Genomic DNA, 12,197 nt, shown 5'->3' on the forward strand with positions numbered 1-12,197 from the left:
TAGAGAGAGACGGAGGTGCTGTTCATATCTATATCTATCTTCCACTCCTTCCTCCCCTCCCCTCCTTCCTTTCCGTGTGTGTCTGTGTGAACTTTTGTCTCTGTGTCTGGCTGGTTGCCTCCCGAGAACTCTTCCCCCAACCCCGCCTCTCCCCCGTGCTTTCCTTTCCTGCCTGTTTGTGTTCTCTTCACCTCTCTCTCCCTCTGTACGTGTGTACGTGCCTGAGGGGGACCGAAGTGACAGTCCTGTTGACTGTCACTTTTTCTCCGTATGGTTGGTTGCAAATGGTTTATGTTGATGCTCTGGTATATTCATCCTGCGGTGCTTGCATTTGTTTGTGTGACCCGCGTTTTGAGCTGCTTCCCTGTTTGTCTGGTACCAAGGGAACTTCAAGTTAGTTCAATGAGCCCTATTTGCCATTGCTGTCTCTTCGGTTCTTTCGATGTAGCTATTTCCATTGTTGGCTCACACATACGTCTATTTCAGTGTGTCCTGCGCTTAATCCTGCCCCCCTTTTTGCAACGTACTGGAAGTCCCATGTTTGGGGAATTGGCCTTGTAAACCCATTAGTCTCTACCGGCATACTGGGCTATTGCAGGAAGGATTACATTGGTGTTTCAGCAGCATACTGTGCATATAGCACCAAATGTATCCTTTGGGGATTAATTGCTATGGGTAAATACTGTGGTACCATTCAGAAGCCCTGACCAAGAAAGCATATTTTAAAAAATGTTTTGTAGAGAAACCTCAAAAGAAATTTACTTTGATCCTCTGAATGTATCCTGATGATGTAATTTTGTAAAAGCATCAAGGCATGTGCTTCCCCCCCATCCTCAATTTATTTGTCAATACAGACAAAAGTTGAAACTGTCTTCTTTATACTTAACAAATGCAAGTGCAGAAAATCCAGCTACAATGTGGAAAAATGAGAACGGTAACTGTTGTACATTCATGGCCTTACAGTTTGCTTTTGCTCAACAAGGTGAATGACAGGTGTATTTTTTGTTGGTTTTCAGCCAACATTTCTGAAAACATTGAAGTACTAGAGAAGGGAAAAGGTTAGCATACAAAGGGGAAAGGTTAGCATTTCATGTTTTCCTATTCTGACTTAAAATCCTGTTCTCTTCACCACTCCTGTGGCGGTGTATTGACAGCCAATTTGAGATCATACCATATGTTGGCAAATTTTAAAATTCCCAGTTGAATTCAGTAGCTGGATCTCATTACAAAAGGAACACATCGGTGTCCACAAGTTTTGGATGGACTTGGTAGTCATGGTTATTTCTAGTAGTCACTGAGGTTCAGCTATTTTACTTATTGTTCTGCAGAGGTAGCTGTCTCCATCTGATGAAGATGAGGGTTATAAGAGATCACTTTCATTTAATTAAAAAAAGATTCAAAAGACATTTAGACACTATAGGATATTCTTAAGTAATGTGCAGTGTCATCAGATGTTTTCTTCCGGAAGCTGATCTGTAAGAATAAATTACCTTGATTAATTTCTGTAGTTTGACTTACAGGGGGGAAACCAAAAATATTGCCTATTTTCTATATTAAAAACTGTTGGAATAAACTTGATAGTTAAGGATTTGATAGTTAGGTTTACTAATTTGGCAAGAGTTTGTTAACATCTTCAAGCTCTTAAAAGTGATCTTACTTTAGCAGGTGACCTGAAAACATCAGTGTACATTATTACATTGACTTGTATGGAATAATCAAGAATGTAGGCAATACTGGATTTTAATCATGTTCTAATATTTATTTATTTATTTGTGATATTTTTTATACCACTGAATATAATAAAATCTCTCAGCGGTTCACAATATTAAAAACATAACATTGAAACACAGCGTTAAAAACACTTCCAACTACAATTTTAAAAAAATCAAGGAGCAGCAAAATGAGCAGCACAGTTAATTTATTTACAATCCTAGGCATACTTGTGCATGAGAAACTAAATGAAAATTTCTCATGCAGTCTGATCTTGTGGTTACGGCTATGGAACTAAGTTCCACTGATTTTAATGTGGCTTACTCACAAGAAAGTATATCTAGTATTATAGCCATAGGCTGCATAGGAAGAAACACTTCCAGCAGAATAATTGTGTCACTAGTAACAAATACATTCCTTGCCTAGGTAATGTCATTTAGGCTACGAATGTCTCATTGAAATAATTAAATTTGATTCTGAGTAGACATGCATAGAATATGATAACACAATCTTGTTATGTTAAACACTTTTAAGCTGCATTGATTTCAGTGGGTGAGCATTGCTGGTTGGAGGGATGCGCAGAGTTGTATGTCTTTTTCTATCTAAACATGCATAGGATTGTGCCCTTAAGGGCATGCTTTAATCTCTCTCATTGACCTGTTCAGATGACACAGTGGTTAAATATTTTGAGCTAAACATTGGCTCCGTTCAGAAGACATCTTAAACCATGGCTGTAACCATGGTGAATAAGGTAAAAAGTCTTATTCACTGTAGTTAGAGGTGTGGTTTAAGGTGTCTTCTGAATGGGGCCAGTATGGTTTAGCGTGTCGTGTGATCCACTTTTAACCATGGTGGCTACATAACCACTGTTTAAATACTCTCACTAACCATTTGCTGAAAAAGGGTTAGCGGCCTAACCATGGCTTAGTGTATTATCTGAATAGGCCCATTGAAATCTGTGCTTAAGTTGGGATGGATCATGATCATAATTTGTTTGTGCTTCAGACAGGTGGATTTATTGGTATATTTATATTGTGGTTTTAATGTTTAGACAGCTTGAGTAATGATGTTTGGAAAGGCAATTGATACATTTAAAAATATATAAAAATGCAATATAGCTGGTTTGCTTTGTGTTTCTGAATAGGGTGGTGTCGGCACAGTTAGTTCTAATGGTAAATTAAGGGTTTATGTTCACCATCACAGAATCATCAACCTGCACTATTTATCAGCTTTGGAAGAAACTAACTGGTAATTCTGGGGGGAAAGAACTGGATTTGTTTTTAATCTTTTCCCACTGTGGGTAAGGAACTTTTTCATCTTGTTCAGGCAAGAAGATGAATTCTAAATTTGGTCCCTTCATTAACAGTAGTATTAAGGGAGACTTTTAGAGTTAATGAGCTAAGAGCTGATCAGCTAGGCTTTTTTCTCCTGCTGGGTGGTCGATAAGTCATTCTTGAGCTAGTAGTATTAAGGATCTGCTTTTACCATTGAAACAACCTATTCTATCCAGTCATTTAAAGCTTAGAAGGGCATCACCTAGTGACAAGTCAATCTGGAGCTCATGTCTTTATTTTTTCAGTTTCTCTCCTGATGGCTACTGTGTTACAGTATTTATAAAAGATTAAAATACTATATGTTAAAACCTATCTTCCATCTTAGTTCTAGCCGTCAAAAGTGGTGCCAAGTAGAAGAAAGATGCTCTTCCATTTTTAAAACCTTATTTTTCTTTTGCACAGTTAGGAAGTCTTGAAAATGTCTTCTCTTTTTATTTTCAATTAACCTTCTCCAAACAATTTGATTTGTTAATTCTTCCTGCAAGTAAGCCCTGGATGTAAAATTGTATGGTTCAGAAATGCTTTGAGAGCAAGAATAACCTGTAGATAAATAAGGATGCAGAGATGATAATAAAGAAATAAACTTCATCCTGAACTCCAAGTTTTAACATGCTTAATAATCACTCACTATACATAGATTTAACTTAACAGTTTTAGATAAAGTAATAAGTGAACTTAAGACCTCTGCTGGTTATTGCGGATATAGACTCAGTTCAAACAACATGTTTCTCAACAGTGGTTTTAGAACTTCACAGTGGAGTTTTCACACCACTATTGAGAAACGTATTGTCTGGTGGAAAAACTTCACCTCACAGTGGAGTTTTTTGGAAAATACCCCACACTGAATATCCACGCTGTGCAAAGGACAGTTGCGGCACAGCCGTTGTGTTGCATGGAGGGCTCCATGGAGCTTTCTGTTGTATTGAGTTGACTTTTCCCACTGGCTACAGAGTTCCCTGGCAAGTGCGGTGAAAGGAGCAAGTGCCGCTCTAGGACAGCCACTGAGATTGGGGTGTTGTTGTTTTTTGCTGCAATGGCTGATGGGATACAATCAAGATGACTGGGGGAGGAAAGAGGGCAGAGGAACTGTCAATCAAACATTGCACGGTAGCTCACAGTCACACAGCAATGGAGTTAGAATATATTGTGTGGGGAGACCGTCTTAAAATCTCAACCGTTGAGTTGAGTCTGGACACATAGCCCACAAAGCTATGGCCCAGTTGTTGTTTCCCCCCTCCCCTTCAGCCCTTGGCCATTGCTGCTGAAAATGTATCCCGCCTTCTGGACTAGAGCGGCAGCTACTGCTTAGACCACTCTTGCCTTGCAACTTTATGGCTTACGAAATAACCAATGGTGGCTGAGGAAATTACCAATGGTGCCCTCCACACAACACAATAACCAACTCTGTGCATCGTTGGTTATTTTCTTTGGTTATTTCAGCCAAATAGCTAACCGTTTGTTAAAAAATTTCCTCCACACAACACAATAACCCACAGTGGGTTAAATAACTAACCGTCAACTATTTAAACCACTTTTGGTTATCATGTTGTCTGAACCCAGTCACTGTGTAGATTATCATGGAAACAGGATAAAATAGATTTATAAATAATTGAAGTGAAACTGACACTGGAAATATACTGATATGTCCTTCTCTAGTTGTAACTCCCATTACTTATCTGGTAAGTATCCATAGGCAGCAGTAGAGTAGTGAGGTATTCTCATTGAAAGTAGCAGTCTGAAACCAATCTTTATGACATAGAATCATGGAATAGTAGAGTCAAAAGGGGCCTATAAGGCCATCGAGCCCAATCCACTTTAAAGCATACCTGACAGATGGCTGTCCGGCTGCGTCTTGAATGCCTCTAGTGTGGGAGAGCCCACGACCTCCCCAGGTGATTGGTTCCATTGCCATACTGCTCTTACAGTAAGGAAGCTTTTCCTGAACTCCAGCCGGAATCTGGCTTCCTGTAACTTGAGCCCATTATTCTGTGTCCTGCACTCTGGGATGATCAAAAAGCAATCCTGGCCTCCTTCTGTGTGACAACCTTTCAAGTACTTGAAGAGTGCTATCATGTCTCCTCTCAGTCTTCCAGTCTCTCCTTATAGGGCTTTGTTTCCAGTCGCCTCTTTGCCCTCCTCTGAACCCCCTCCTTTTGTCTGCATCCTTCTTGAAGTGTGGTGCCAGAACTGGATGCAGTATTCAAGATGAGGTCTAACCAGTGCTGAATAGAGGGGAACCAGTGAGTAAGGTTAGAGATTCAGTGTGTCAGTAAAATTATGGGATTGGGTATAGAATGAGAAGTAAGGAGCTGGAACAGAACATGTATACTCTGCCTCACATTGAAATATGCAGCATTGCCACTTCAGGAGGGTAGATGTGGGTTGAGTCTTCTTGCCTTGTTAAAGAGAGCTATTCCTCAAAAGCATCTCTATCTCTGGCCAACTTGCAGGTAATGACAGAAATCCATTTTGCTTCATTTAAAAATGGTATATCATTCACTGCTAATGCTTCAATAGTTATTCTGATAGAAACTTAGTTGCAAATACCCACTGGCTTATTTGCAATCCAACCTTCAATGTATCCCCCATTTGGGATTGGTTGGACACTGCCGCAAGTTGTATCCCATTAGTAAAGTGTTTGTGCCCTACTCTTGAATTCTGAAATGGTGCTATTAAAAGCATGGCTTGATGATCTTTCTCTCAAAGCCATGTAGTCTCTGTCAGTTATTAGTAAAGGCTTGGAGCACTTAGAGAAATCTCTCAAGAAAAAGATTCCCAAATTAAAATGGAGCAATAGGTTGCTTTGCTTATTGAACCACTGTGATTGTTCATTTAATGCATATTCTTGAACTCCCCTCCCATGCTGCCTCCAAATTTGCTCCAGAGGGTGTCCCGCCGCTCTGACGCAAATTTGGGGGGGCTGCAGAGGGGAAGGGGAATCCATTCCAACATTCCAGTTCTAGTGTATGGACACAGTTGAATGCAAGCCAGTATCTCTATTTCATACAATTTAAAAACCAGGGGTCCACAATTTTGTATGGCCTTGGTAGCATTTTGAGTGTTTACAGCATACTTTCTCAATAATTCTTAATTAGTATCATTTTAATCCCCTATTACAGATTGGGAAAGTCCTTATAGATAGTAGTGTCTACTAATTGAGTCCAGGGTAGAGACGAAAGTTTACCCCAGCTGCTCTTTCTTCTTGGATTTATGGCTGTTCTTTTTACCGCTTACCTTAGATGTTAGTTACCAGCTTTCTTCAGCAGCCTAACTTTGAAAATTTAGAATGTTTGTGAACATTCTGTGACATCACAGTCACTTAACAGAAACTGGGATGGGGGGTTGTCTTGGAGGAGACTGAGAGCCTATTCACACGTGAACCTGGTCACTTATGAGCTGTGCACAGAGGCTTATTTTGAAAATTGTCAGTTAGAGCACAATAGGCTATATGACAAATAAGCTACACAGTGTAGTTTATTTTTCCCCTTCGCCCCTCCTCCCCCTGCAGTCCTCCTGCCTGATCAGGCATACTCCACCATCCCTTGCACTGCCTCTTTGTCTCAGATTGGTGCTTTGCACTAGGGGCATCATCTTCTGCCTTCGCAGGTTCCCCCTGTTCTCAGTCCTGTGTCAGTCCCTACACACTGCCCTGTTTGCTTTCCTTTTCTTCTCAGTCATTATTCATTACCTCCCACCCCACTTTCCAAAACTTTGACAGCTCCCCCTTCACCAGCAACAAACCAACAACAGAGAGTAAACAGAAACTTTTTATTGGTATACAAAGCAGCTTTTTTGGCTTGCTTAATACTGTTTTGAATCTACCAAGGCATTATTTGGCATCAGTTCTTGGGGGGCATTGGATGGCTAGCTTGGGAGCTGACAGTGGCAGTGAATAGTTGGTGGGAGAGGTTCAGTCTTGTGGAATGTAGGAAGGGGAAGAAGCATTTGCTGTGTTGGGAAGTGATGGCCTGACTGTAAAGGAGGAATGTTTACATAGTGGGAACATTGCACTAAAATAGGGTTTGCATGAATGGGATGAAATTTAATAAACAGGTCTTGTTATGGTGAGGCAGAAGATGCACTACTGGATAATTGTACAAGTTTGCTTTTCCATGGAAAAATAAGGAATTAACCACAGATTAAGTGTGCAGGAGTGGTGGAGCTGATTTGTAGTGGGAGATACAGCTGAGTATGGCAGGAAAGCAAGTTTGCTCAAGGACGCTCCACCGATTAGACAGATGTGCGAGTAAAAATAACTTTGCAGAGCGCATCCCTGTAGGATGGGAGGAGTCAGGTGGCGAAGGGGTTGGACTACCGACAGCAGTGCAATATGTTGCTAGACAGATTTCGGGAACAGAGATCGCCTAAGAGGAGCAGAGTGGTGGCTGTGTTTTTTGCTGTTCTTGCTGAGTGCTCTGTAACTGATGTTGGTGTGACAGATGACATGCTAGTCCACCATAGATAAGTTACCCTTACTGCGATGTTCTCAGAGTGGCTTATTTGGGAAAAATAAGCCACCTTGAGTGGGAAAAAGAGTTCACAGTTGTCATCCATGGGTTCTCAACCAGGGGAGAATTTCCAGGGGGGAATTTTAGGGTTCCAGGGGGGGAATTGGGACCACTATTCAGCAAAGTATGATGTCCTGTAGATTATGTCTTCCTAACATGTTATTAAAAACATCCCAGAAAAGTGTCATGTCATCTGTAAAAGCCAGGCCTTTGCTCTCTTTTCCCTCCCTCCCTCACAATCCTGGAAGTTTCAAGCTTCCCATTTAAAGGGGCAACACAAAGCATGGGAGCTGAGAATGTAAAAGGGGCCATGGTTTGCGTTGTCCCTTTAAATGGGACTAATATAGAAAAAAATAAAAGATTTTCAATATTATATGCATATTATTTGGAATGCACCTTTTGAGTTAGACTATCTTGGAAAGGGGGGAATTATATTCTGAACAATGGTGAAAGGGGGGAATGGAGCAAAAATGGTTGAGAACCACTGTAAGCCATCATGGAAAATAGTTGAACTGAAGATAATATTTTACACCTGTCATGAGAGATTATATATGGATTAAAAATATATAGCTTAAATTCTTAGGAATCAAAATTGGATTTGTAGCTTACCAGGTGGTTCTCCCTGCCCCCTAATTCTAGATATGCATACAGTAAAAGTACTTTGCCTGTGTATCCTTGGTTTAAACATATGATGTAAAATACTTCAAAACTTTATCATACCTATAAAAATGGAAGTCTATTTTCTCATATGTTATAACTTGTCTATTGTATTGATATAAACTATATGTTTGCTATTCTCCAGTCTCGTGTCCATTTACCAGTTCAAGTTCATTATTGCAGTTGGCCAAATGTCTGAGAAGAAAAAAGTTTACCAGTGTAAAGCTTCTCATCTGTTAACTTTAGGTGCAATTCAATGTGCTGATAGTAGGCCGGGGGTGGGGGGTCATTCTATTTTTATTCCATGACAATTTCACATGTGTTTATTCATGAATCGATTGCATCCCATTTCTGCACCATTTCTATCACCCACCAGTGAAACCTCTTTGGTCAGTTTACAAAGTTTTAAACTTTAAAAATGCAATATAATTACATAATATTTTTAAAAAATACATATAAAATTGTTGAAATGCTTTTTTTGTGTTTTACCCATAATGTAAATTTTATACACATTTTTATATATTTTTGAGCAGAGAACTGTATTATAAAATTTAGAGGAGTGCAGAAATTGAAGTATGCTTGCATTGCAATCTACATATTAGTCCCAATATTCAAAATAAAAGAAAAAAAATATTAGTCCCAGAAGTGCAAATTGGGTCAGTTCACATAAATGCAGACTAAATGAAATACTTAAATAATTCCAGCTGTTTTTGTTTTGTTTTTGCTTTTACCTTTAAAGCCCATCATATCCTGGAATTAATGTATCTTAGATTTCCTTGTCATGTATGATCCCTATGTTAATTAAGATTCTCTAATGTGGCCCTACTGCATTTAACCTTATTACTTTTGAAAATGTCAACAGCAAGGAACAGAGCTTTTCCAGAATGGAAGTCAGAACTGGCTCCTTTGTCTTCTGGTCTTTAGTGAGAGCTGCAAAGTCCATTTGTTCTACCTTACTTTTGTAGTTGATGAAGGTGCTGTCCTGCTTAATTTTGCTGACTGCTGAATTTCTTGTTTTGAATTTTAGTTGTTCATTATTCATAAATATAGTTTTATATTTTATTTTAAAAATATAGTGCTTTTATGTAAACTACCATGAATCTTCAAGTTCTGTGCTAATAAAAGTTTTTGAAGGCTAGTAAGCTTATTTGTACATTATTCACAAGTCTTTTATTACTGCCTGCTCATCAGTGTAACCACTTGTTGATGTACATGACAGCTTCACTGGACTCTGGTTTATTGTTGAAGTTTATCTTGTGATTCTTCTGTCATGCTGAGATTCCACAGGGGTTGAGCACCCACAAGACATACATTCTTCTATGCACCCACAAAGCATACTGTCCCTACCTTGTGAAAGGAGATCTCCCATCAGTTTTCAGCAGATGACATTCTTGAAAAGTCTAGCCTTTGGGGACTTGAGGTGTAGAAGAATTTACAAAAAGCCGACAAGAGACTCTGGTTGAACTGGAAGGCAATTGTCATTCCAATTTGAAATGTGTGTGTTAGGAAAAATCTGATCCAGATTTCACCTCCTATTCCTCACCAGATGACACAGTAAAATGTATTTTATAAAGCAAGAGTTCATAAATATGTAAGGAATAGTAAGGGCTTGGGTCTATGTAATTAAAGAACATAAACCCATGTATCCAACATTTTAAATATCAAATGGACCTGACCCAATTGACTTATCAGTACTGCAAACTTAATGAGGAATCAAGCCACCTTCTTTACCTAGCTGTATGGAACCATGAAAGCATTTCCTGCAATATTTTCAGATTCCAGTGTGAAATTTTTATAGCGAGTGTCGTGGCATAGCACAGTCCATCCCTATTCTCTGGTGACTACATGGCCCAGTCTTAAGAGACACCCCAGTGTTTGAGATATTGGAGACGAGTTGCAACGTCTATACTGAGGCAATAGCAAAAGGGGATAAAGAATATACCCAGGATTTTTGCCTAGCATGATTTCTAAATGGTGCCTTGGAATATCAACAGAATGTTTGACACAACATGTGAACATTGAGGGGAAGTGTATGCTTTTATATTTAAAAATATTTACAAGTACTCTAATAAAAACAATTTCTCAAGTGGTTTTGAATTGTTTTAAATATAAAGTCTAAGTCTGAATTTAACCAGCATATGATTAACTGAGGCCAGGTCCGTAGTTTTTAAACAGATAAAGTGCACATACATTATATTCAAACCAAATCAAAATTGCTCTCATCCACTCTGACATAGATGCCATTGTTAGAACAGAATCTGATCTAGGCCTCCATTTAGGTGCCCTTTTATGGATACCTTTCTGCTTGTGCAATCTGAATATGTGGACAATATTCTTGGAGGTGAGGCCTATTTATCTCCTGAGCCCATGTCCATCCAGGTTAATTAGTGCTGCAAGACAAGGAGATTATAAATTCCAATTTGCGAGAAAATGAGGTCCTACTTCCTCTTAACAAAACAGTAGTAGGACATTTTGAGAAGAAGCCTTCACTTAACCCTTCTACTTTAAACAACTGTTGTCCTGTCTCTTAGAGTCATGGAGATGGAGGGGCCTTGTATTCCACCCTTTCGTTTGATCCATGAAATCTAGATCACCCACTAGAGATAGCTGTCTTACATCTGCTTGAAGACCTTCAGCAAGGGACACACACACCCTTTTCTAGGTAACTGATTACATTGTCAAATTTCTTACTGTCAAGAAGTTATTCCTGCTTTTCAACAGAATTCTACTTAAACGTGTTAGATCTAGTCATGACCTCTGGAGCAGCAGAGAACAAGTCTTCACCCTCTTCTATGTGACAGGCCTTCACGTATTAGAAGAGTGCTATCATGTCCCCCTTCAGCCTTCTCTTCTCTAGGCTTAATCATATCCACTACCTTCAGTCTTTCCTCATAGAGCTTGTTTTCCATACCTCTGACCATCTGTTACCCTTCTCTAAACATGTTCCAATTTGTCTCTTTCCTTTTCATTATGTGGTGCCCACAACTGGAGCCAATACTTCTGATGAGGTCTGAGTAGTGCAGAATAAGCTGGAATGATTACTACATGTGATTGGATACTATGGTTCTAATTAATATAGCCTTTTTACAGCTGCATCATGCTGCTCTCTCATATTCAGCTTGTGATTGACTGCAATCCCAAGATCCTTTTCATGTGTATTATTATCAAACTACATATCCACCCCTCCCATCCTATACCTGTGCATTCTGCATTTTTGCCTGAATGCAGAACCCTACATTTCTTTCTTTTTGTTAATTTAAGCCCAATTTCATTTTGTTAGTTTAAGCCCAATTTCCCATTGTATCAAGATCATTTGAATTTTATTCCTGTCTTTTTAGGTGTTTTCTATTCCCTCCATGAAGTCATTGATAATGATGTTGAAAAGTATTGTATAAAGTACAGAGACCTACTCAAAGCTTCCCTTCAGTTTGCTGAGGAACCAATGATGAACACTTCTTGTTTTCCAATCAGCTCTGAATCCACTTGACAGTAGTATTTTTACCCTGCATTTTTAGTTAAGGAACTTGTGTATGAGGTGGTTAGCCAATCATTTGGCTCTGTTCCAATCTGGTTTTCAGCCCAGGTGTTGAACTTGGGTTTGATCACCTAGTGGATGATCTGCACTAGGAGATAGGTAGGAAGAGTGCAACTTTGTTGATTCTTCTGGATCTCCCATTAGCTTTTGATGGCTTTGTTCTGGGTTGCCTTGTTTGGATGGGCTTGGGGGTCATTGTTTTGCAGTAGCTCTAGATCCTTTCTCAAGAGCTGGTACCAAGGGGTGGTGCTATGGGACTGCTGCACGCTCTACTCCATAGACTTTGCTTCTGTGGTTGTGTTCCATTTTGTCTGACATGCTCTTTAATACCTTCATGAAACTGATGGGTGAGGTCATGGGCTGGGAGATGTCATCCAGTGTATGTGGAAGACATTCAGCTCTGCCTCATTGTCTATAAACTAATCCTGGGGTGGTAGTGACAATTATGAACCA

General features: G+C 39.5%; 1 protein-coding gene across 1 annotated transcript in view; it reads left to right on the plus strand.

Annotated features, from left to right (window-relative positions):
* The window catches only part of PALS1 (protein associated with LIN7 1, MAGUK p55 family member), a 75,810-nt gene that overhangs the window by 365 nt on the left and 63,248 nt on the right, over positions 1 to 12,197 (plus strand). The gene's annotated exons all lie outside the window — the stretch shown is intronic.

This window comes from Elgaria multicarinata, chromosome 2 (assembly GCF_023053635.1).
Source record: "Elgaria multicarinata webbii isolate HBS135686 ecotype San Diego chromosome 2, rElgMul1.1.pri, whole genome shotgun sequence".
Lineage (NCBI taxonomy): Eukaryota > Metazoa > Chordata > Lepidosauria > Squamata > Anguidae > Elgaria > Elgaria multicarinata.